Source organism: Eretmochelys imbricata, chromosome 3 (genome assembly GCF_965152235.1).
Source record: "Eretmochelys imbricata isolate rEreImb1 chromosome 3, rEreImb1.hap1, whole genome shotgun sequence".
NCBI lineage: Eukaryota > Metazoa > Chordata > Testudines > Cheloniidae > Eretmochelys > Eretmochelys imbricata.
In genome coordinates, this window is record NC_135574.1 from 205,814,072 (window position 1) to 205,840,291 (window position 26,220).

The window sequence follows — 26,220 nt, forward strand, 5'->3', positions numbered from 1 at the left end:
CAACAGGAGTTTGGGTGATATAACTGCGTCACACAGAGATGTGAATCTTCCACACCAGTGAGCGATGTAGTTATACTGAAATAAGTATATAATATAGACCAAGCCTGACCATGTCTCAGTTCCCGTTTACTTATCCACGATGCTTTTTGCTAATTACTGTGCTTGGAATTATTGGCATAGTATCTGGAGAGTAATAAGCCTTACTCAGGTTAATTCAAGTTTTCACATAATTTTTTCATCAAATTTTGCAATTATAATCAAATTTCTGTCTTGCTCAGGCAAGCGGATAACATATCAAATTGAGTAGGAATTATTATTAAACATATACTTACCATTTTTTATATGTGTCTTTGAAAATATACATGTTTGGTGTGGCTTTTTCCAAGACATGCAAACTTCCAAGATAAATATTTGATTTACTAGATTTCAGATTCACTTTCTTTATGTTCAGAAGAAAAGGATTATTTAATCCCTTATTATTTCAGCAACTGTTGCACACATGTAAACTATCATTTATAATATATGTTTCCCATATGGTTAACAGTGGTTCTAGAAACCAAAGAAGTGACTTGGCTCTACTTCACATCTCTTGTTCCTTGCTAAACATAGCTTAATGATATGTATACACCTTTCTTCTAGACTAGGCATTTCCCATTTACTGCCTTCCTTTTATTGGTAATTTTATAGTTGCCATGTGTTGTGCTGACTGAAAATCCCTACAGTTTCTGTGATGTGGCATATAGTGGAGATTAAATAGCCCCCAAACACCCCACCTTGACAGTTCTGTCAAACTAAAGCCTTATTCTGCTTCAGCTTTCTTTTGAGGCCAACCAATCCACAAAAATATTCTGATCAAATTTATCAGAGAATCATAGAATATCAGGGTTGGAAGGGACCTCAGGAGGTCATCTAGTCCAACCCCCTGCTCAAAGCAGGACCAATCCCCAATTTGTGCTCCAGATCCCAAATAGCCCCCTCAAGGATTGAACTCACAACCCTGGGTTTAGCAGGCCAATGCTATTCTGCCAATTCTGTTTCTTGATTTTGTGTGACTTAATTTTCATAATATATTGTATTTTGCCAATCACTGAAAGTTATGTTACAGGTTGTGTAAGAAACAGTAATAACACAGCAGCAGTTACCTTCTTTAACAGTTACAGCTACTAAAACCACAGCTTTATTACTAGCTACTCATGTATTTTGCAGAGCTGTCTGTCATAAGGTGGGAGTACAGAGGTTTACTCTGTAGAATTGTGGAAAAGTTTGGATCCTTTGAATATACCATTAATATGTTTAATAGAAGACAGAAAGCAGAAAGTGCTATTCTAAGTGCTCATAAAACACATTTATTTTCTGCTAGTGACTAGAGAGGGCTGCTCTCATAGGACCAATTAATATACTTTGTCATACAGCCACCTCTTCCTTCCAAATAAACAACTTTATTGACATCATTATAACTCCACCTACCAGGAAACTGTGTGTCAGTTGTGACTAGCAGACTTCTATTTTATTTTTTTGCCTCCTTGCTTCCTGGTATAGGTCGAGCTATAATACTGTCTGCTGGGATGTTTCCTTTCCGGGATGGGAGAAGAGGCAGACCGACAAAATACATTACAAGTAAGTAATTATTTTCTTCTCTGTGTGTAACCAAGCCTGGTGTACTCCTTTGAATTCTGTCAAATTGTACGGAAGGAAAAAAACTTTACTTCATTAGCAGAGCTTGATTTGGATTTGGAGTAGCTTCCTGACAGAAATCTGGATTTCATAGGACAAGTGTGATGAATTTAAGAAAGGCACCTGAAAGGAACTCAGCCCTGCTCAGTGGTGCCCTGATGCAGTGAGGTACCTGACCTTGGTGGGACTATGCACATGTTTAAAGTTATGCACATTCTTAAGTAAGCATTATCGTGGCATAGGCCAAGAAGAGATTTTGCTTAAGTGTAACTGTTAGAGTATCTACAATGGTCCTAGTACGTACTGGCCTTGGTGGTGTAGAGGTTGTATACCCAGTCCCCATTGTTTTTAAAACCTATACAATATTCAAAATGTGGTTGCTCATTTAAATGTAAGATTGCAAAGGTCTCATTATGGTTGGTACCTTTAGCTATACGTTAATGAATTTTATAAAGGCATTTATTCCCTATGAATTGTGAAACTCGGGGCCAGATAATCACAGGTTTAAGGTTAGTACTTTAATTTTACTTTTGGGAGCACCAGACCTGATTACTCAGCAGATGTTCTTTTAAAATTATACAAGATATTGTTACTTGATAACTAAATAGCACAAGTACATGTAGAATATTGAACTTTACTAAATGCAATACAATGAATGTTGTTTGGGGGTTAATTCATGATGATGGATTTAAATGTCTAATACTGTGAAACTCTGTGCCAGTGAGAAATCACTCCTTTCAACCGTATTAAATGTTTCCACTATCTTGCACTCTAAACTTTCCTCTGTATTGTAGTAACCCAGACAGTGAACAAACTCAGACTTTTTTGGTTCCAGGTAGCTACTACACAGTCTATTAATCAAATCCAAATAGCAGGTTTACTGACTTTATCTCCTCTGGAAGATTTTGGTCCAAATTTTCAGAAATAGGTACCTAAAGTTTGGCTTCCAAATCCATGTTCGCAAGAGTGTTTGATTGCTCAGTAGCTCACATTGACATCAATAGAACCTTCTGGGTGAACAACACTTTTGAAAGTCAGGTCACTTATTTAGCAGCCTAAATAAAGACATAGGAGCCTAACTTTGTGCACCCTTCTTTATGGAGGGCGAGATTTTTTCAAAGGCATACAGGGCAGTTAAGCATCCAACTCCTTTTAACTGTGGATAAAAGTTGGGTGCCTAACTGCCCTTTGTGCCTTTTGAATATCTGCCTCTTTAACTATGGCTCCTAAATCCCTCCGTAGGTACCTATATAAAGTGTCCGGATTACCAAAGGTGCTGATCCGTGAAGCTTTCATAGATTTCAGTGGAAGTTGAGAGTAGTCAGCACCTCAGAAAATCAGGCCACTTTTATTTAGGTACCTAAATACCTATTTAAGCACCTAATTTTGGGCACTCAAATTTGCAAAACGTCCCCTTTATCCCTGTCACTGCATCCGTTAACTAGGATCTCACTCTGGTCTTCAGAATAGAAAATATATTTGGACGGTCACTTACTCAAGAACAACCTGACTCTCACATTTGGTTGTATGAGAAGAAAATATAATTATTCCAAATGTCTGGTTTTCTTAAAATTAATAGTTTTGGTTTTTAAAATGTTCCTTCTTCAAGAGCAAGATGCTGAGTGCATCTAGAGGAATGATGGCCCAGAGATCAGAGTGCTAGTCTGAGACTTAGGAGACCTGGGTTCCATTCTCAGCTCCTCCATAGAGTTCCTTTGTGTAAAGGAGGGTACTATAATTGTCAGTCAACATGGGTTTATGGGAAATAGATAATATCAAACTAACTTGATATCATTTTTTTATGAGGTTGCAAGTTTGGTTGATAAAGTTAACAGTATTGATGTAGTATACTTAGACTTCTGTAAGATGTTTGACTTAGTGCCACATGACATTTTGATTAAAAAACTAGAACAATATACAATTAACATAGAATCATAGAAATGCAAGGCTATAAGGGACCTTGAGAAGTCATCAAATTCAGCCCCGTGCTCTGTGGCAGGACCAAATAAACCTAGACCATCCCTGACAGGTGTTTGTCCAACCTGTTTTTAAAAACCTCCAATGATAGGCATTTCTCCCTTGGAAGCCTATTCCAGAGCTCATAATTAGAAAGATTTTTCTAATATTTAACCTAAATCTCCCTTGCTGCAGATTAAGCCCATTGTTTCTTGTCCTACCTGTAGTGGACATGGAGAACAATTAATCACTATCCTCTTTGTAGCAGCCTTTAACATATTTGAAGACTGTTACTGGGTCTCCATCTCAGCCATCTTTTCTCAAAACTAAACATGCCCAATTTTTTTAACCGTTCCTTTTGTAGACCTTTTTATAATTTTTGTTGCTCTCCATTGAACACTCTGAGATTTGTCCACATCTTTCCTAAAGTGTGCTGTCCAGAATTGGACACAGTGCTCCATCGGAGGCCTCACTAGTTGCAATGCACACGTTAAATGGATTAAAATGGGGAATCATCACCAAGTTGGTGCATTTGTGGTGGGATCCCGCACGGATTGATTATTTGCCTTATACTATTTAACATTTTTATCAATATTTTGGAAGAAAACATAAAATCATCACTGATAAAGTTTACTGATGACACAAATTGGTAAGTAATGAGGAGGAAATGTCATTGATACAGAGTGATCTGGATCTCTTGGTAAACTGGGCACAAGTAAACAATAAGCACTTTAATATGGCTAAATATAAATATGTACATCTAGAAATAAAGAATGCAGGCCATACTTACAGGATGGAGGACTCTATCCTGGGAAGCAGTGACTCTGAAAAAGGTTTGGGAGTTGTGGTGGATAATCAGCAGAACATGAGTTCTCAAAAGCTCAACTGTAGCCAAAAGGGCTAATGCGATCCTTGAATGCGTAAACGAGGGATACAAGTAGGAGTAGAGGGGTTATTTTATCTCTGTTTGGCAGGGTTGCGACTGGTACTGGACATCTGTGTCCAGTTCTGGTGCCCACAATTCAAGAACGATGGTGATAAATTGGAGAGGGTTCAGAGAAGAGCCGTGAGAATGATTAGAGAGTTAGAAAACAGACCTTACAGCGATAGACTCAAGGATCTCAATCTGTTTAGCTTAACAAAGGGAAGGTTAAGGGGTTATTATACTCTGTAAGTACCTTCGTGGTGAACAAATATTTGATAATGGACTCTTTCGTCTTCTTTTTGATCCCACGTCTAAATAGCAGTTACTCCCAAGACTGTAGTTTGGGAACAGTGCACATACTGTATAGTTGGTCATTTTGTCTTCTCAAAGTGCAGGATGGGGTCTGACTGAGCTGTCACAGAAGAGTTTAGGAAAAGTAGGGAGCCAAATGAGCAAATCAGCTTTCTTTTTGCATCCAGAGGCGTTTAAATTACCCTAAGGTAAGGGTGAGCTTTCGTTTCCAGCCTTGAAATGGATTGCACTCATCAGTCCATGCTCTCAGTATTGCTAAGTGCAGAGGAGCAGCTTGTCTGGGAGGCAGCAGTTAATTGTCACTTTTCTGGAACTAGTTTTGGGTTGTCCTGACCTGATGGACAATAGAATTTTTTTTGGCTTGTTGTTTTTCAACAGTTGAATGCTTGGCATCCAAAACACGTGCACAAAGCTTCAGAGGCTCGGTGAAAAATCAGGTCAATGTAACACCCATGACAATGAAGTAAATATCGGATATGTTCCAGCAGCCGCTGGGCTCTATTGGCAAGCATGCAGTTCTGGAATAGATCTGACTTGTATGGTGGAGATGTTTAATTTACATGTATGCTGACAAATGTTATTAGCTGGCATTACAGATGTCTCTCTTAAAATGTTATTTCAAAAACCTACCTTTTATGTTGGAATCCCAACCTCTCCCTCGTGTAGTTTTGGGACTGGCAAGGCTGCTTGAATGAATCACAAGGGTTATAAGAAATGTTAATTTTATAACATTGTTAATCTACAAGGTATACTGCACGATACTTCTTTTGCCTAATATGAACAAATTAACAAATTTGTAATTTATCCAGTTATATGTACTTTATTTTGTTTTGCATCACCCTGCCTGCTGTTTTGTGGGATCATTTCTTTATTTTGTTTTGATAAATTGGCATTGGATTAAGGTTATGTTTTAGGCCCTGATTCTGCAAATACATAAGCACGTGCTTAACTTTACACACAGGCAATAGTTCCATTGACTATAATGAAACTATTCCCAGTGTGTAAAGTTAGGCACGTACTTAAGTCTTGACAGGAGTGGGGACTTAGACTGTATGTTTTTCAGGACAGAGTCTGTATCTTTCTCTGTGAAATTACAGTTGCACTTGAACAAGAGAAATATCAGTTCAGATCTTCCTTCAACATCTCAAACATTGAAGATGAACCTGCTGCTTCAGGATTCTCCAAGACAGAAAGTAAACATGTTTTCTTCTTCTGAACTACTCCCTCTTCTGACAGATGTTTTCTCAGTGACCCAGCACAAGGAGGCACACTTGTTATGGCAGGTGTCACCAGGTGTTTCTTTTAAATGTAGGGTATGTATACACAGCTGCTGGGAATGAGTCTCTCAGCCCAGGTCAACAACCTCATGCTAGAGCGCTAAAAATAGCCATGTAGACATTGGTTTGACATTTGGGCTCAGCTGGAGCTTTCCTTAGAAGTGGGTGAGTAAGTTTCAGAGCCTGAGCTGAAATGTCCATATTGCTTTTTTAGTTGACCTGGGCTGCAAGACTTGCTCCTAGCAACTGTGTAGACAGATCCACCATGTGAGCAAATGTTTAGTTTTAGGAAATCATGCTTTGTTGTAGTCAGTTTTTGTTGTGTCAGGTTCTGTGTTGAAGCAGTGAGTGGCCCTTAGAGCATGAGCTCTGTGAGCAACAGGGGAGTTTGCTCTCTGGTTAGAGCCAGTTCATGAGACAGAGATGTTTCCTGAGAACTGGGCACTGGAGTTAGGCTGAGATTCCTGAAAGGATGGATTGCCTTGCATGCTGTTTGACATCTCTGTTCCAGGACTGGTGCATATGTATAAATAAAAGAAGTTACACATCAAATACACTCATCCTGGGTGTCGGTGATTTTTTTCCCGTGACTGAGGCTGATTTGCTACCTCTTAACAGAAGGGCAGTGTTTGTATCGGAATGTAACACTGGTGTCAGAAGAAGGAGCAACAGTGTAAATGAGAATCAGACCTCTTGTCTGCTTTTCCAACTCATTTAGTATATTAGGCCTCTGTCACACCATACACAATAATTCCTTTTTGAACATACTTATCTTATTTTGAAACTTTAATAAAATGCAGACGGAAATACTAAGCAAGACAGACATCTGTTATGTACAAGATAGCTTTATAGAGCTATTTATAACCTTCACAAGACAGACAGGCTGCTAGGGGTTTACCTTTCATAGATAGTTTACCCCCTTGAAAGCTTTCAAACCTCCACTTTTCTGCATTAAAATTGATGCAGATAATCTATACCCATCAAATTTTGCACCGCAAAGCAGAGTCCAAGATTCAAATTCTAAGCATAGTCTGCAGAACCATTCTTTGTCACGTGGGATAGTGAAACACAGCTGCTTTCCAGCTGAGTCTGTTGTGAAGTTGTTAGTTTAACTGTATCTATCTTGTCATTTCTAATTCCCTTTTTGCCAGCAGACTGAGTTTAGTGCTGCGCATGGTTTTGTAGTATCGTTATATTAAAGCACCGTTATTCAAACTGCAGTGCATGGACCCCTGCGGGTCCTCGGAGGGTACTCCAGGGGGTCCGCAGGCCCCCTCCCTCCCGTCAACTCCTCTCCCTCCCTCCCAACATGCTGGGGAACAGGCTTCCTACCTGCCCTGGCTCTGTGTTGCTCCTGGAAGTGGCCAGCACATCCCTGCAGCCCCTAGGGCAGGGCAAGAGGTCTCCGTGTGCTGCCTCCGCCCCGAGCGCCAGCTCCACAGCTCCCGTTGGCCGGGAACTATTGCGAATGGGAGCTGTGGGGGCAGTGCGCAGAGATCTCCGGGCCCCCCCCACCTAGGAGATGCTGCCAGAGGGATGTGCCAGTCGCTGGTTAGAGGAATGTGGGAGTGGCCCGAGGTAAGCGCCGTCCGGTCAGAGCCCCTCACCTTCTCCTGCACCCCAGCCCAGAGCCCGCACGCAAACTCTGCACCGCTCCTGAAAGTGGCCTGCACGTCCCTGCAGCCCCGGGGGAGGGGGGAGAAGGAGAGGGAGGGGTCTCTGTTCACTGCCTCAGCCCCGAACGCCAACTCTGCAGCTCCTATTGGTCGGGAACTGTAATTCTGAAATTGTGTTTGTTGTTAGAAGATTGGAGAGAATATTGTGCATCACAGCAAGACTTCTCATTCTTTGATGCAAGTACTGAGGGTGGCAATCTAATTGAATGTCAACGTGTTGGAGAAGGTGTTTAGTGTGCTGAGCTGGGTGTCATGATGGTAGCAGGCTGATGCTTGGAGGTTGTTGTATTGGATGAGAATGTTGTCTTGACTTGTTACTTCCTTATTTTTTAGTGTCTGTGTTTTGTGAGGAAATACACATGAGAAGCCTAACTTTTAAATTAATGAATTTCTGAAGCGTGGGATTATATAGCGAGAATCTGTGGGTGGCATTGTACAATTTTGTTTGGCATGAGTTTGTTATGGCTGTATTACCCATGATTGCTAGTGAAACCACAAGTTTTGGGATGAACTGAGTAACTTGCAAGTTCCCCCGAAAACTTCATCTCTTATTATATGAACATGTATTCTGTAAGTAAAACCAACAGGACAGGAGAAATATGATCTTCCACGTGATCGCTCTGACCACTTTGCTTGTACCTTGTATCTTTTTCCCTCACCTTTTTATTGTTTTACTTTGTGAGCTCTTTGGGGCAGGGACAGAGTCATCTTGCATGTCTGTACATTACCTAGTACCCACATTTGGAATGTCACTGTTATAAAAATAAAGTCTAAAATAAGCTACATATAACAGGAAGCCACTTAAAAGTATTTGAGTACTTAAAATTTTTTTGATTATTTTTTGTGTACCTCTGTCTGTAAAGCCAGGTGCCTTATGTATTGTGTCCAACTGTGCTTAGAAGCAGAGGGAGAGAAAGAAATATAACTAATATGTTTTGTAGAACTTCTGCAAATAACCTAAAGTAGCTTTTCTGGACATAAAAGAATCATCTTTAAATATTTAATATCTCTAGACAGCCCGGGACTAGATGCATGTGCTTTGTCTTAATGGAAAGCAGCAATGTTCCAGGGGTAAACTCCCCAAGATCTAGCCTTGGCAGTCATGAGATCACAGATCTTAAACTCACTGTTTTAGGAGTGACTATGAAAAGGTGCCACCTGTGTAACTTGTATGTGGGTGTGGGATGGGTATGTTCATGTGAAATTCCGCATTGGGGGGAAGAAAGAAAGGAAGCATGCTTGTGGTAGGCTGCTTAAAGAAATGGCAGCTGTTTGAAGCTGCTCACAGGATTGGAATGTTAGTAATCCTGGCAAAGAGAGATTAATGGGCTGAGGCAGTCAAAGGTCTACAGTAAATTCATTTTATCAGACGGATGTTGCCACTAGATGTATGCTTATTATCATATTTTATACTATGGCAGCACGTAGAATGCTGCCTCTTGCACTAGGCACTCCACAAATGCATAGTAGGAGCCATTCCCTGGCCCAAAGAACTTAGTCTCAATCAGCAAGGTGGACAGTGGGTGGGAGGGGAAAGTGACTTGTCCAAGGACACGGCAAATGTGGCAAAGCTGGGATTAGAATGCGGGTCATCTCCTCTGAGTCCCGGTCCGCTAGGACACGCTGCCTCTGATTTGTAATAGTATCTTTGGGCAAGGGAGACTAATGTGGTCAGGTTCTGCAGAAACTGAATTTATTTAAAATAAATTTTAAAAAAGGTTCTCGCCCTTAAGGCTGTGAACAAAACCTTAAAAACATGAGCTGAGTGTAACCAGCTGCCAGGCAGTAGGAGAGGAGCTGGCGCTGCTGTTACACTTTTAAGCCTGTCCCTTGCTCTGCCTTCAGCAGCAGAACATGTGGAGGGTCAGTTGTGTAACAGCTGAATCCTCTGGTCCCAAGAGGAAGGGGAGGGATTATCAGCAGCCCTTCTGGGCTCTACCTCTCCTGGGTCAGGATGGTTCCCTCCTCACCAGATGCCATACCAGTGGCGCTCCTACTTAACCACTCTGAGGCTTTCTCCCATGGCTGGGTCTAGCTGGCTCCTCCTCTTGCCCAGTTCCAGCGATTGCTTCCCCAGGCTTAGTAAGAGGAACAGATAATACCCAGCTCCTTACCCACCTCTAGGGAGAGGCCAAAATATTCTAGCAGCCCTGGTGGCAACTCCTTAAGTGGAAGAAGGGACAGAGCAGGACCTCCAGCCTTTTTTGGGGGGGACTGGGGAAGGGGAGCAGCCAGCAGGAGAGGTGAGAGGGCTTCCATTAGGGGAAGACTCAAGGCTCAACTGAGGGAAAGATGCTGCAATCATGAGGAAGCCAGGGTAGGGCTTATATGGCTGGTGCAACTGTGGATAGATGGTACTGAAAGGTGGGTCGGAGAAGAGAACTGGTGAATTTGGGGTATGGGTAGAGAATTGATAGGCTGAGGGTGAATGGAGAGGTGAATGGCAGGCATGTGCCCGAATGAGGTAGCCTTCAGAACTGAGTGAATGATGGGGTGTGTGGTTGTGTAGTTTGAGACACAAAGAGGATTTGTGTGTGTGGGTGAGAGATTGGTATGAAGTTTGCATGTATCGGTGTCCATGAGTGTGTGCATGTATGTTACACAGTGCAGGGAGAAGTGCACGAATTGGTGTTTAAGGATACGTGAACAGATTTCTATCAGGGATGGTGAGATATATTTTTGGACCATTTTGCCAGGGTTGTTATCTATCGAGAGAAATACTATTGGCTGGCACTAATGGCAGTAGCAACAAAACGTTGTCTAAATATTGCCGTATTAAAAACAGGCCTTGAAATTATGGCATACAACTGAAAGAACAATTTTTACTCACAGGCAGTTTTCTTTTTTATGGTCTCTGGAAAGAGATGGGATTTAATCACTTCCCCCAGATGTTAGTTGCATTACTCAAACAAGCTAACTTATTCTTTTCCAGAAGAGCACTAAAACCTATTTCCCAGCACCCTCAGCGATTCTAACAACTCTACTGTTATGGCACTTCTCTAGTGAGTGCTTGGGAAGAGCCCACTGTGGTTGTTCATATTGGTACTACTAATAAAGAGAGGCTTAGGAGAGAGGACCTGGATGCTACATTTCCCTGGTGCTAAACTAAGAAAATGACTCACATCCAGAGCCCCTATGCTAGATTTTTTCCAGTTCTGTGGATAAGGACAGCAAGACAGTAGGGACTGCAGCATGTCTGTGTGTGGAGATGATATCAAGTGGAGTAAGTTACATTTATAAGGCACTGAAGAACTGTTTAGAAAAGGGAAAGATCTCCCTTAACCAAAGTGGAACCAGATTGCTGGCACAGATGGTTGGCTGACTACGTTTTGCAGGGTTGATTATTAAAACTAGGAGCTGGAGGAAAGCTGGCAGGTGCCAAGGGACACTGGCGTTTGCCAAAGACATCTGGTAGGGATCTCAAGAATACAAATGTATCTGTCTCCAGCACAGGCTAGGAGAGAAATTAAACTGCAGGAGGGGCAGGTGTTGAGTACAGGGAATAGAGCCTTGACAGAATAGGCATCTCTGAAACATGAAGGGATGGCAAAACTCAAGGGGATGCTGTAATACTCGCTATGAACTATTCAAGAAGGGTAGCTGAGGTCCTAACAGTGTGAGAATAACACTCTATCAAAAAGATTCCACAGGGTACCATTACTAAAAAGATTCCACAGGGTACAATTGTTTCCGTTTTCCTATGATATATAAACTGCTGTAACCTCAATAACATGGAGCAGTGCCTTGCTGTGTTATCGTCCAGGTTGCAGTTATGTTTCTGTTTAAAGCCAAATTTTGCATTAATCTTGGGTACCTGTAAAGTTTGCTTTAACGTAGCAGAACAGTGGTGTGTTTAGTGCATTCTGGAGAACTTCAGAATCTTAGAGCACCAAACATATTAGACGAGAAGTAAGGGCCAATAAAATGTTTTTTTCCAGAGGTTTCATCCGCTGTGATATGTAGCTAGCCTCACTGAAAAGACAAGAAAATGGTTGTGCTTTGAGGATTATCCTGCTTGGCATGTTGGCACACTTGTCTGTGAATCAGTGCAATGCTGTACATGGCTCAGTCCCTGTTTATTTCCATAGTTTAGTTGAGAGTGTATGATTCAAGAACAAATTACACGTTCTGAGCAAGACAGTAATTTTCCCTAAAGGGATTTTAATACCCTATTGCCACCAGTACACTTTAAGGGGAGGGGCAGTGGGGTATTATGATCATTTTATTCATCTGTGTGGCTTACTCACATCACCAGTCTGGTCCTGTTCCAAAGTGAAGCTAAATAATAGTAGTTATCTGATACAGAATGTTTCATACCAGCATATCACCAATGCATCCTAACTGAATATAGGACAATCAAAGCTGTGTGTGTTTAGAGCTCTGTTTTAGGCCTGCTCTCATTAATGTCTATTAAATTTACTTGGAGGGTTTTTTGTTATTCTGTGGGATAATAAAAGTCTGTTTTCGTTAGATAAAGTATTTGTCTGCGGCAGTCTTTGTGTGTGATAAGGCAGAAAATGAATAAATAGAGACATTTACCCACCATCGTTTCATGTCTGTGGTTTTTTCCAATGAAAACCTTTTCTTTCAATGAGTGAGTCATAAATGTGCTTTTCCCTGGTACTAAACTTAATGACTCACTGTATTTATACAGTGTATCTTCAAGAGGAATTGACAGCAGCTTAGAAGAGTGTGCTGCAGAAGAGAGGACTAAAAGGAGCTGATGGTATTTTTGCAAAATATCTTACAGGTGAATGTTCAGTGAGAAAATAAGTGAAAACTGGCTGTAAATCCTGTCTCATGGATGGTGGTGGGGATGAATAATAGATGGCCTTATTTATGGTTCATATAATGTGGGATATCCATGCATTAACTTTCTCGGCAGGAGGTGAAGGTTCTGATATCATAAAAACAACTGGTCTCTTTGTTAGAAGTATTTCATGCACAATTGTTCACGAACAAAAAGCCCCCTGAGACTGGAGGCTATGTGTGTGTGGAAAGGGGGGGTGTCGTGTGGGGTCACATGCCCTCCCCAATTTGCTGCTTCGCTTGTACTGAACATGCTCACACGGACTGAACATGGTCAGTAACATCTGCTGAAGCCACTGCCCTCCCACTATCGGCAGGCCAGAGTCGTCTCTGTCGGAGACTATGTAATTTGTATGTATAATTTACTAACAGTAAAGTTAGTAAACTGTAACTGCTTGTGAGAATTCAAAGTCAATAATGTTTCCCAACAGACATGATGAAAATTCAACCATGATATTTCTGAAGTCAAAGAATTTCAAAAGATTTACACCAGCTGGTCCAAAATGTTCAGTCTGTTCTCTCTCTTGGTTGGGAGGGGGGAAGGTACCTTTCCATTTTTAAATTATTATTATGCAGTCACAGACTTTTAGTGGTGTATGGTGGTCACGTGTTGTCTCCTTATCCTCATCTCCAGTGTTCCTACTGGAACAGGGTTCCCTGTTATGCACAACCATCTTTTCTCCTTTCTCCCTTGTGGCCTCTCCTGATTTTGCTCTCTGCCCTCACCCCACTGTTCTTATGTTTTCCCTCCTGCTTATTGCCTTCCTGTATTTTGCCTATCTACTGCTGGTACTTACAGGGCCCCCAGAACACCATAGTATCTGAGCGCCTTATGTTCTTTGATGCATTTATTTTCACAACACCCCTGTGAGATAGGGCAGTGCTATTATCCCTGTTTTTACAGATAGGGAACTAACACAGAGGGACTGGGGACTTGCCCAAGTTCACAAAGGAAATCTGTGGCAGACCACTCAAATCCAGGTCTCCCAAGTCTTGGTTACTGCCCTACCCACTGGATCTTCTTTCCCCTCTTCCACCATATGGTTCCCTATCCTCTGACAAAGATAACTAATATTAAACTTTAACCAATATGAGAGTTAAAACAAGAACATTAACTTGTGTTCCTAGGACATGCAGCATGCCAGCTGTAAAGGGGCAACCAGCTCTATACTGGGAGTTCTTCAAAAAATAAAAATTCTGAAAGTACTGGGTTTTTTAGGACAAGCAGGTGATACCCCAGTTCATAAGTAAAATGTTAGAGTAATGGGAGCCAAATTATTTGAAATTCTAAAAGATAGGCTCTTAGAATGTCTTACATAAGACAAGGAGTACTTGTTGCACCTTAGAGACTAACCAATTTATTTGAGCATAATCTTTCGTGAGCTACAGCTCACTTCGTCAGATGCATGCTGTAGCTCATGAAAGCTTATGCTCAAATAAATTTGTTAGTCTCTAAGGTGCCACAAGTACTCCTTTTCTTTTTGCGGATACAGACTAACATGGCTGCTACTCTGAAACCTTACATAAGACAGTTCAAGGTTAGTAGCACAATTAGAATTTACTTTTCCTTCTAGTAAATCGTTACCTCAACTTCTAATGCTGTGCTGAAGTCCAGATACACAATTAATTGTAGCAAATACACTAAGAAATTGCATGCAACAAAAACGGGTGAGTACTATAAATTACTTCTATTTTAAAATATAATTTGGAGTGACAGGTTTACTGTCTTGAATACTTCATTGGCTTTTTGTGCAAGCTGTTTCATGCACTGTAATTTGGGTCCCAATCCAGTGCCCGTGGAAATCGATACGAATCTTTCTGTTGACCTTAAAGGCATTGGATTTGGCCTCTAATGCATTAGCTACTTTAAATGGAAAAATCTTTCACTTTCTTAATCTCCAGAATTTAGTGAAAAGTAATCACTAAAAATATCCTCCAGGATGTTTTCATCATAATAAATTTGCAGAACGGAAAAAAATTAAATACTAATTATTTTGTATTTACATAATAGATACTATAATTCTAAAATAAAATGATCTATTAAACAGAACTGATATATCTAGAATAGCAGACTAGTAAAAACTATAAACTGCTCCAGTATTATAATTTGACAAATAGCATTTGATAATTATGAACTTGAATGCAATTATATTTAATAGTCTTAAAAATACTGAAATGGCAAAAAGATGCATGTTTTCTTTTCACTGAAATACTACAGAGCATCTAAGCAGCTTTTTCAAATTACCTTGGTATCTTGTGTGTGTGCGTGCTGAAAATATCAAGGTGGCATTTCTGAGCACTAAAAAGTCAGGAGATACAAAGTTAGGGTTGCTTATTTAACTCTGTCCTGCATAAGAGTAGTATCTTTTACTGCACGCTACTTAATGTAAACAAACAGAATCCTGAAAGTCAATCATATACAGAATTTGGAATTTTCAAACCATTTGCTATTGGCCTAACACTGGGATCGGAATTGTCTTAATTGAGAACCTGCCAAAAGCCGTTACCGAGGACCTCTGAAAATTCCTGTCTAAGTGCGGCGTGAATGAGGCAAGAGCTCCATTTCAGCAAAAACCCTACAAGTCTTTGAGAAAACACTGTAAAATAGGAATACCTGCTTCACAGGGGAGCTGGAGGACTAGTTCATTTGTATTTGTAAAACTGTTTGTAGGCTGGATGGAAGGTGCTCTAGAAATGCAAATTATTATTGTTTGGGCTAACCAGATTGGTGGGAACCATGACAGGTCTTCTGCTTATGAATAAGGCTAAGATTTAGTCATCGGTATTTTTAGTAAACGTCATGGACAGATCATGGGAAATAAATAAAAATTAACGGTCCGTGAACGGTCCATGACTTTTACTATATAAATAGCCCTGATGACAAAACTTAGCAGCTCCTGGGGCCCCGGATGCTGCTGCTCTGGGGGGCCCCGGATGCTGCTGCTGTGGGAGTCCGGGGGCCGACCGTTATCCCCTGCACTGACCACAGGGGCTGACTGCCCCCAGCCACCCCTTCTCTGAGGCCCTGGGCCCACTGCTCAGGTGCTCCTTAGGGCTGCCCCTGGGACTGCTGCTACGGTGCTCCCCAGGGGCCAGCTGCTTGGGCAGCTCTGGGATCAGCTGCATCAGCCATTGCAGCTGCGAAAGTCACGAAGGTCGCAGAAAGTCATAGAATCCGTGACTTCCGTGACCGAATTGCTGGCTTATTTATGACCTAAGACCTGGCTTGCTGCACTCAGCTCCTCTCAGTGTGGTCTGCGTATCACAGATACAGTGTAGCAGGATGGATTTAAGAGTGAGAGCAGTATCCAAATATAAGGAGTGCTTTTAGTCATCTCTTTGATTGAGTTGAACCACTGGGTTCCTGACATGAGGGCAAAAAAGACATGAATATAAGAAAATAGTTAAGTGTTTTCAGGCTAATTAGACAGTGCATGGCAATTTTAGATTAAGATTTTCAAAAGAAAGTAGCAATTTGCAAGGGCTTAAATTTTTGAAGTTTCAACCTCAGTCAGACATCTTAAAATGGCCTTATTTTTTCATGTGGTGGGTGCCCTGGACTTTCTGAAAATCAGGCCACGTTTTGAGATGTCTCAGGTTGGGCACCTAGAAACTGAGGCACCAAAAATCACTAGCTATTTCTTAGAATCTTGACCTTTATGCTTGAGTAACATACTGGCCATTCCTGCTCTCAAAATTAATAGAATGGATTACTTACAGAGCATACCTTCAGCACAGTATTGAATCTCCCCTTTCTTCAGACAAATATGCCGTGGCCATTGGATGGCAAACACTTGTGTAAGGACACTGCTGCTGCTCTGTGGACGTATGCTTCATTTCACCTCTATTCTCTGGTCCCTGATTTTACTAGGTTGCAGTTGTTGCCATTTTGTGGTCAGTCTAGGGACAACAGGAAACTGACTCTTTGGAGGTTTAGACAAAAAATGCCACTTCGTTGTAATCTGAGGACGTCTGTGTCAGTTCTGGCAAGTTACTTAAAAACTTGGTTTAAAGATTGGTTTAAAAATATAATCATCCATAGGTTTTATACTTTATAGGTTACTTACTATATTGAGTAGATTTTATTTATGTTCTCTTTTCTCAGTCCCTTGGAGTTCATGTGTGTATATGTGTACAATATAGATATAGGAAATTACTGTTGAGTGTGTGTGTATTGCTGAATTTAATGTTGGGTAAGCAATTATATACAGGTGCATAGAGAGAGTATAGGAACTGTTAAACTGTCGGTGTTAGGATAGTATTATATAGTATAAGTATATGTAATCCCTTAAAGCTAGATTGTGGATTTACCGTGAGACCAAAGTAAGCAGTGGGTTGTAATTGCACTGCTCTAGGAACAGCTCTGGTCCCTGCTTCCTCCATGGTTTGGGAGGAGGTGGGAGAGAAGTTATCTGTGACATCACTATAGTCAATGCCCAATGCCTGCCCCAACTGCCCACCTGCCCAAGAAGGAGAGTAGTTGCCCCATGGGAGCTGCTTTTCCCCCTTCTCCCCATAGTCTGATCTGTGATGCAGGTACCCCATGCAGGGGAGTAAAGGGGCACCTTACATAGGGGCATAAGACAGTTACATAATTTGAAAGAATGAATATAATCTCTTTCTGCAGTCAGAAAACTGACGGAAGTTGGAATCCTTTTTAATATAATTCTCTTACTTTTGCTTGTGGATACAGCTGTACTAACACAATGCAACGTTTGAGTTAAGAGGTCTGTTAAAATCCTGGCACCAAAGATAGTTTTCATACTGAGGCCCTTAATTGATAGATATTCAAAGTGATACTGTGTTTGGTTGCATCAATGTGGTGCTTGAACTAGGCCTTCAGCTGACCTCCAAAAGGAAATAATTTCAAAGGGAAGAATTTAAGTTTGCCAACATCCAGATAAGGACATCGGAATTAGACAACCTAGGGCTTTGTGGATTAGAAATAAAATACAATTCTTTTGATGGGGCAATGCAGTTGCACCAAGAAAATGGGAAATAAAAGGTGTGAGCCTCATATGATGTGATTACAATCTGAAGTTTTGAGTCTGTCTTTTAATTTACCCCGAAGAGCAAATCTGATTTTTAGAAATGTTCCTTCTCATTAAAAAGAGTTTGAAAAATATATGTAGCCTACATTTTCTTAAAGCTAGGGAGCTTTTAATATAACCCCCAGAAAAAAGATTCACTGAAAAATTGAGTGCAGCTTTGTTGCTGGGGTTGTTGTTAGCATTTTGTTAATTTAAGTTAAAAAACCCTATATTTACTCTTTATTTCTGTAACATTATTGCTGTGATGTGATATGTGGTGGCGATTCACAATGGCCTACTAGGTACATAAATAATACTTCCAGACAACTAGCATATCTTTCTGTACTGAGGTGGTGAAGAGTATATTTCAGCTACTATATCATAATCAGACACTGGATAAATGAAAGGCAAGGGGCCAGATTTTAAAATGTGTAAATGATTATAACTCCAGCAGCCGCAATGGAGCTATGCCAGTTTGCACGTGCTGAGGATTGGCCTTATAGTTGGTACTAGGGTGACCAGACGTCCCGTTTTTATAGGGACAGTCCCATTTTTTGGGACTTTTTCTTTATGGGAGCCTATTACCGCCTCTCCCCCCGACCCATTTTTTCACAGTTGCTATCTGGTCACCCTAGTTGGTACTATTCTTCCATGGCAGGGAGTAACAATAATTATCTATTAATTGCAGTGCAGCAGCTCCTAGTAGCCCCAGCCATGCATCAGAGGCTCCATTATGCTAGGCACTATGCAAACATAACAACAACAACAAAAAAGACCGTCTCTATCCTGACAACTTTTAAGTAACAAAAATGGGATCTAGAGTGGGATTTTCAAAAGCACTCAGTGTTGTCTTCAGTGGTAGAAGAGTTAGGTCAGTGCTGAGCACTGCCGAAAATCCCACCCCTGATCTTTTTGAGCCAGTTGGGATAGTAGTTGAGTTTGACAGTAAAATTGTTACTTTGTAACAGAAAAAGCAATTGCAGCATCAAATGCTGCATTGCACTGAATTTTTCTCCATTGCTTCAGTTCAGAGCTTTCAGATACCTAGCTTTTGGGCTGGATCTGGGCTGCTTGATGTATTTATGCATTCCCTGTAGCATATTCGATTCTGTGGAATCTGCTTATTTTTTTTTAAAGTTTCTAGCACTTATAGTGTCAAAGGAAAGCTTGTAAATATGAAATGAATGTATCTAATTCAGTTCTGTCTTCCTGAGTCTGCAGACAGCCTGAAACAAGGGCACTGCGAGGGTGTGAACTCATCAGCTTCTCCATTAATCTGATTGGGGTCTTAACTCCAAATCCAGTGCATGCACTGTACTTGCTATTGTTAACTGTTTCATCACTGGTCATTGTATCAGATGGGATTGGGAACTGGGTTGCAGTAAACCCACAGGTTCCGGGAATTGGTAGCTCCTGCAGGGAAGGGAGAAGAAAGGAGGAGAGATGTAAAGACAGAAAAGGGGAGAGAAACAGGAAGGAGGATGTGGAGGGAGAGGAGCACAGGGCAAAAATGAAAATGGTCCTAAAGACGAGTTTATTTTCCCCATGAGGGATGCTAAATGAGACCTAATAAATAACAACAGTGATAACTAAAAGTACAGGACCTACTCTTCCCTGATAATGTGCTTTGGGATTACTCTGACTTTGATTATTGTTCGATTAGGTTGTGTAGCTTTCCAGGCTGGTCTGTCTAGACTCAGAAAACTAGGTAGGGCTCCTTTATCCTCTGTTCTTGTGTGTAGCTTCCAGTGATGTCAGTGGGAGTTGGATGCACTGATTGAGGCATGATATGGCCCCATAAGTGTATGAATACTAGAAAAAAAGTACTCAGTAGACTGCTCAGAGTTAATGAATTCTACAAATGTTGGAGCTTTCCTCACTGGGATTCTCTACACGACCCTAACCACAGTAGGTTCTAGTGATTTTTAAATGGGCTTTGGATCAGAAGCTGTGTGGCGTTAGCAAGCTAACATTTTTCACAGGTGGGTCTCTTACTCAGGAGAATACACATTTTCTAACTAGCCAGAGTTAGGTAGGTTGACACAGGTAATATAAACTACATGTTCAGTATAATTAGATAATACTGCTTATGTGTATGTAATTTGTTAACTGAAATTATTAGAGCTTTATGCAATACTGTTGTTCTGGTGTGTCTCTGTCCCACAAAATGGGCCCAAAACCTCAGCTGGTATAAAATGGCATAGCTCCATGAAGTCAGAAGCATCATTTTTCTTTCTTTGCCTATCTGTAAATTTCAAGTATTATTGATGGAAATATTTTTTTGCTGGTTTGTGTATGTACAATGAAGTGGATATTTACTGACCTTTATCAATAAAGATCTAATCCTTCCAAGCCTATTGATAGTCATTGTTTCCATGGCACCAAGGGAGCTTCCACTGGTCTTCATTAACACTCTTCATTGAAAAGATTATTAAATTGAACACCATTTCACAACTGCAGTGTGACAACTGCTTCATTGTTGATTGTTGTTGGAAAAGAGAACCAAAGGATTTGACTGGTTTTTGGAAGCATTTTAAATTTAAAAAAAAAAAAAAATCTCTGAATTTAGTGGACTTTGCCTTTATTAATATTACATTTTTAATTTAAAAACCTCTTAACAGCCAGTTTTAGTATTTGTAGCTTTCAAAAGATATGCAGATATGTTCAGATTAAGATTAAATGTGTATTTCTTAAACAACACATTTACACGGATAAATAGATTAGTTTTTTTTAACAAAGTAACTCACCACCTTTTTGTTGCATTCCTTATTAATATATTTTATATAATTAATGTGTTGCATGAATTCCTGGAACAAGACTTAAAGTAGAACATTCTAATCTGCTATTCCTCCTCCTCCTCCAACATTCCTGCATAACTAAGGGCTCCTATACGCTTAAAGTGCTACAGTAGCACAGCTGAGCCCCTGTAGTACTTCAGTGTAGACCCAACCTATGCTGATGGCAGGGGTTCTCCAGTCAACATATCCATCTCCCCAAGAGTCGCTAGCTAGGCCTACAGAAGAATTCTTCCATTGGCCTAGCACTGACTACATGGGGCTGTAGATTGGCTTAACTATGCTGATCAGGGGTGTGGATTTTTCAGACCCCTGACCACCATAGTTAAAACAACCACATTTTCTGGTGTAGATAAGGCCTAGATAGCACTTTGAGATTGTAGTCAGCATGGATGGTAGGGGCACCAGTCCTCTCACTTCAGGTAGAAAAATTCAAGTGAGCTGTAGCTCACGAAAACTTATGCTCAAATAAGTTGGTTAGTCTCTAAGGTGCCACAAGTACTCCTTTTCTTTTCACTCTGCACTGAAATTAGGAATATCTGGTTTTAGGCACTGATTCAGTAAAACATTCAAGCGTGTGCTTGACTTTTATTTGCATGCCTTGGCTTTTAAACTTCTGTTTTGCAATCATTTCATAGTATGAGCAAAAATATTTTTTGGCCTGAATTCTCATTTACACTAAGAATCTCTTGACATTGCTTTAGCCATGTACAAGGGCCAGAAAGGTGGAGTGAATTATAGTTGCACCTAGTTTCAGGCTTCTTTACTCTCAGGCTGCCTTTACACCTGATCTGCATGTGTAAAGTGCCTGTTTGAGTGAGGAAAAGGAGGAATTGTAGACATCCTGGGCCTGATTCTGTGCTGCGTTCCACCAATTTTATATGGCGGTAACTTCACTGAAATCAGTGGAGTTGCCTTGGGCAAAAACTGGTATGACAGCAGAATCATATTTAACTGACAATCAATTTTAAAAATATAATAAATATGCATTCATTACATATAATGTAATAAATGCTTAATTGTATATAGCATACCAACCCCAGAACAAATCAGATCATTATAACCACTCTCTTTAAAAGGCCTGACCTTTTCTTCTGGCTACTTACTACCCAACACAAAAGTAAGCCTGCAGAGATGATACTCAAATATGTGAGTAAATTGTGTTTTACCCTTTCATGAGGTTTTTTCAGAGTCTCTTTTTTTTAAAAAAAAAGATGAATGTCCATATAAATGCCTTTTAAAAAAATAAATATAAACCCTTATCTCTGTTTACTGTATAGCTTCAATATGATTTTATGGCTCTTTTCGTGACCTAAACATGAGTTTCCACACTTAATGTTTTTCTCAGTAACTTCCTGATCCAGTCAATTTACTTAGCAAAGTTTGTTTTGTTTTTAACTGTTAGTCCTGTAATCTCACCCCAGGATCTGAGAGCCAGACTGTTTTCTTTCCTTCTCATGGATTGTCACAAGGAATCCGGGTTCTGTAGGCCAAATTATGCCCCCTGTTACATCTGTGTCATATTCAGCTGAACCACGACTGGATCTGCACATATGTTCCTCAGGGCATGTTTGAAGACAAAGGAATTGCACAGGTTGTAACTGAGGAGATGGTTTGACCAGCAGAATCTCTATTACCGAGGATGATGCTCACACAGGGAAAATCCCAGTTTGACTTTCAGATCTCAGAGTGAGTTTATGAGGTTGGCAATTAAGAGAAGAAAACGGAGTGTTTCAAACAGAGTACATTTAATCTGGAAAGTAGAGAGATACAATAAACAGAATTGCACAATGGCGTTTTTCACAGCAGAACAGCATTTAGTGTGTAACTGTAACTAATGGGAACTATCTGTGTCCATACCTTTTGTCTACCCAGCTGGAAGGTAGCATCGGTAATCTTGCTGGTTTCGTGTTTGTGAAAGTATGCAGTGCATTAGCTGCATTGTAACTCATAGAGCTGTTGGTTCCTGAAAAACAGAGGCAGACGTTATCACTGACATTTTACCTGATTCCTGGGTGGAGATGCAAGTCCTCTAATTCCTGGATGGAATTGTTGTTGTAGAATTGTGGTAGCAGTGCTATCACTCAGCCCCCAAAGCAGCAAAATGTGTAAGCCTGGGTTTAAGTCCCGTTAAAGTGAATGGGACTTAAGCTGTTAGTGGTTAGCTGAATTGGGGCCTTAGGTCACCATAGCACTTCTGTTCTTACAACTCTCTCTGTACATCAGCATTTTAGCCAAAATTTCTCTTGCTTCATTTTAGCACTACGTTTTTTTTTTTTAAGTTTCATTAAAATTCATTGAGCCGTTTTTTAGGATATGGGTGTGAATATTTTTCACTAGTTAAGAAACTTTCCAAATCTTTTTTTGCACTCTGTCTCTAAGGCTATGTCTACACTGCAAATCGGTGGTGGGATTGCAGCTTGCATAGGCTCAACAGTCTACTAATGTGGCTAAAAATAGCACTGAAGAGGTAGTGGTGGGCTTCAGGGTCTGCTGAAAAAGCCCACCTGGAACCATGGGTACATACTTCCATTTCAAGCCAGGGCTGAAGACTGCACCTTCACTGCTATTTTTAGCCACGCTAGCTAGACTAAAGCTAGTGGGGGTATGCCTGCACGAGCTGCAAAATCATACCTTTAATTGCAGTGTGGACATACCGTAAAATAAGAGGCTTAGATTTAATGAGGGAACCTTTTTCTCTTGTTACATTTACCTGTTGATAAGAAAAGCCAGAGGGCTGTTACCTTGCTTGTGGGTTTTCAGAGTGTGGCACTAAAATATTGATTCATAGATTCCAAGGCCAGAAGGGATCACTGTGATCATGTAGTTTGACCTCCTGTATAACACAGGCCATGGAACGTCCCAAAAAATAAGTCCTAGAGCAGATCTTTTAGAAAATCATCTAATTTTGATTTTAAAATTGTTATGCAGTTGTTCCAATGATTAATTACTGTCTGTTGAAAACTTTATTTCCAGAATTCATGAGACTTCTTTCCTAATCTCCTGGTTATATGGTTCCATATGTGCTGTTTTAGGAGAAAGGCAGTTGCCACTGCTAAACTGAAGGCTTTTGTTCTTTACCTACTTCAGCCTGTTTTACACCTTTATTTGAGTAAATGAGTGTGTGATCAAGTGTGGCTCAGTTCATTGTGAAATGCTAGAGTATGCATGGAGCTTACTCTGGGCAGATTAAGCTGTTTCTTTCTCTGGCAACAGGGGAGATGAAACAGGATATTTTAGAGGAGGAATGGATGTAATTTAAGTAGTCTGTGTTTTTCACAGAAACTAGGGCTTGGCTGACGTATAAAGTTGCACTTCATGCTGGATCTTGAACAGAGAGGCATATTTGGAGCTGAAAAGTTCTGTTTTAATGTGAAGCACAAAAGGAAATATACATTATTATTTATTATTTAGAAAGATCTTCTAAAGAGGATAAGGGACTGGTGTGGAAGAGGAATTAAGAGTACTGTAATTGGTTTAGCAGAAGGTTTTTGAGTCAGATTTTGGGGGAAATGTTGAAGAGTCAACTGAGTTTGATCTTGGGTTTTCCTGTACACTTTAAGAAATCGGCTACCTTGCTGGGAATTTGTTTATTATAAAGTCTCTGAAAGCAAAGGTGATCAATTTCTTTGATATTGGTTTACCGCAGTGAGGCTCTCTCTGTAGCAATTCAGTAGTTGAATCCTGAAATACATATCATAAAGTAAATCAACAAAATTTGGATATTACAGGGATGAAGTAACAGCCTAATAGATAGCGCACTAGACTGGCAGTTGGGAGAGCTGGGTTCTGTTGTCAGTGCTGTCATTCACTTGCTGTGTGACCCTGGGTAAGGTAAGTCATTTCCTGCCTCTGTTTCCTCCCACCCTTTGTCTTGTCTGTTTAGACTGTAAGATCTCTGGAGTACTGTTTGTACAGTGCTGAGCACAATGGGACCGTGATCCCAGTTGAGGCCTCTGTGTTACTTTAATACAAATAATAGTAACAATAGCAGCCATGCAAACGTATACAGCCTTGAAATACCCAACAAGAAAAGGATGCAGTTTTCCAGATGCTATTTATTATTGATGCTGAATCTAACACCTGCGCTGCTAGACTTAATGGTTTATAGATCTTCACACTGTAAATGTTGCTCTTTTTCTTAGTATTTGTAACATAATGTATTTGTTTTGTGTGTGTTTGAAATCTTATAACATACTTTTCATTTCTACAAGTGGCAATAGTAAAATTAATTTAAAAATAAAAATCTTGGCTTCATCTTATTTGGTAGTACCAGTGCTGTATGCAGATATACATCATGTACAGTAAAACTGAAGATTAGATTTCCTGTGAAAGGGCTGTTTCTTACAAATGAAGTTGTTATTGACACGGTTTTATGTGAATGTGTGGAGAGGGATGTGTAATTAAATTACATAGCTCATAAATCCCCAGTGTAAGCTCTTGAAGTTTGTGGTGTTGCATGGGGGATGAATTTGATGCTGTCTTTTAAAGGGACATCATCAACTTGGAAATTGGATTTCTGTCTTAATTTCTTTTTACCTATGCTTGTTACAGAGAACTGCCTAAGATGCCTGTAACTTAAGGAAGATAGTGAGGAAATAAATATTTGTTTTGTTTCAGTTTATGTACTTTGGGCCAAATCCTCAGCGCTGTAAATGGGTATAGCTCCATTGCAGTCAGTGCCAGCAGAGGATCTGATGCTTAGTCAGTTTTGCAGTTAGTTGGTCCTCATTTACACTTCCTGTCTAACGCGCTGCTGTGGGGTTGACTGAGGTGGAACTTGCATACGTGCCCCAGATCATGCTCTTCCCCTTGATCCACCTTTCTGACAGAAGCCCATAAAACCCTTTGGAGTGAAATTGGGGTGTGTACTTGGGGCACTGGTAATGGTGCAGTTCACCTCATAATATGAGCACATCAGCAGGAATTACCAGCCTGGGATATGATCTGTGGCCTTTTCCTAGAGCATCTAAACCCCTTTGGTATTCTTCCTGTGCTGTGGTCCCATATGTTAGATTCTCAGCTCAGTGAGCTGCTTAGAAATCTCATTGTAGAGCTTGCCACTTCTGTTCTTCCTCCCAAATTTATAGGCCCTGGTAGCCTTGGTGTCTGCCTCTAGCGAGCTGGCTACAAGTTGTGGTGCTGTTGTCTTTGGGGATGTTGTCAGAAAACCAGAAAAGAGGTAGATTGCAAGAAAAGGACAGAGGGAAGGGATCTTAGTGGTTGTGGGAAGGTATTGGAGGATGAACAGCTCTTGACGGTTGTGTAGTGGTGCTAGCCTGCATCCACACTACATACAGATCAAGTTAGCAGCTCTCACAAGAAGCTGACTTGAGGTCTGCACACATGGTCGTGCCAACCAACTAGTCTTACTACAGCCAGTACACACAAGTGATGAGTCTGCATGCGTGCATAGGGGCCAAGTTAGAGAGAACACTTGAACTATATCTTGTGTTAACTCACTAGTGAAGGCAAGCCCCTGAATTGGAGGTTGAAAGAATCTCTCTCTTTACTGGGATCCCTACGCAGAGCTTGAGAGCAAGTGGAGTCCTGGGGCATTGAAGGGTGGATGGGAGAGTTGAGAACTCCCTTCTGTGCTTCATGGAGCTCCCAGACTCCTGCTTGGAGACAAAGCATGACCAAAACCTTGGGGGCTGATCTTTCCTCCAAAGCTCCTAAACACTTCTGGGATGTGTATGTGTGTGGGGTGGTGGTGGTGTTAGCATTACAGTAGCACCTAGCAGCCCCAGCTGCGACCAGAACCCT

At 40.7% G+C, this 26,220-nt stretch overlaps 1 protein-coding gene across 4 annotated transcripts in view; it reads left to right on the forward strand.

The window, feature by feature from the left end:
* Positions 1 to 26,220, forward strand: part of RIN2 (Ras and Rab interactor 2) — a 105,076-nt gene that overhangs the window by 12,268 nt on the left and 66,588 nt on the right. For 2 of the 4 annotated variants that reach the window (XM_077814147.1, XM_077814145.1), the window contains one exon: positions 1,540 to 1,617. The exons of 1 other annotated variant lie outside the window; for it this stretch is intronic. The gene's annotated coding sequence lies outside the window, so the exon portion shown is untranslated. Of the gene's footprint in view, positions 1 to 1,539; positions 1,618 to 24,236; positions 24,289 to 26,220 lie in introns of those variants that run through there. One more of the 4 variants, XM_077814148.1, reaches the window with a different exon arrangement.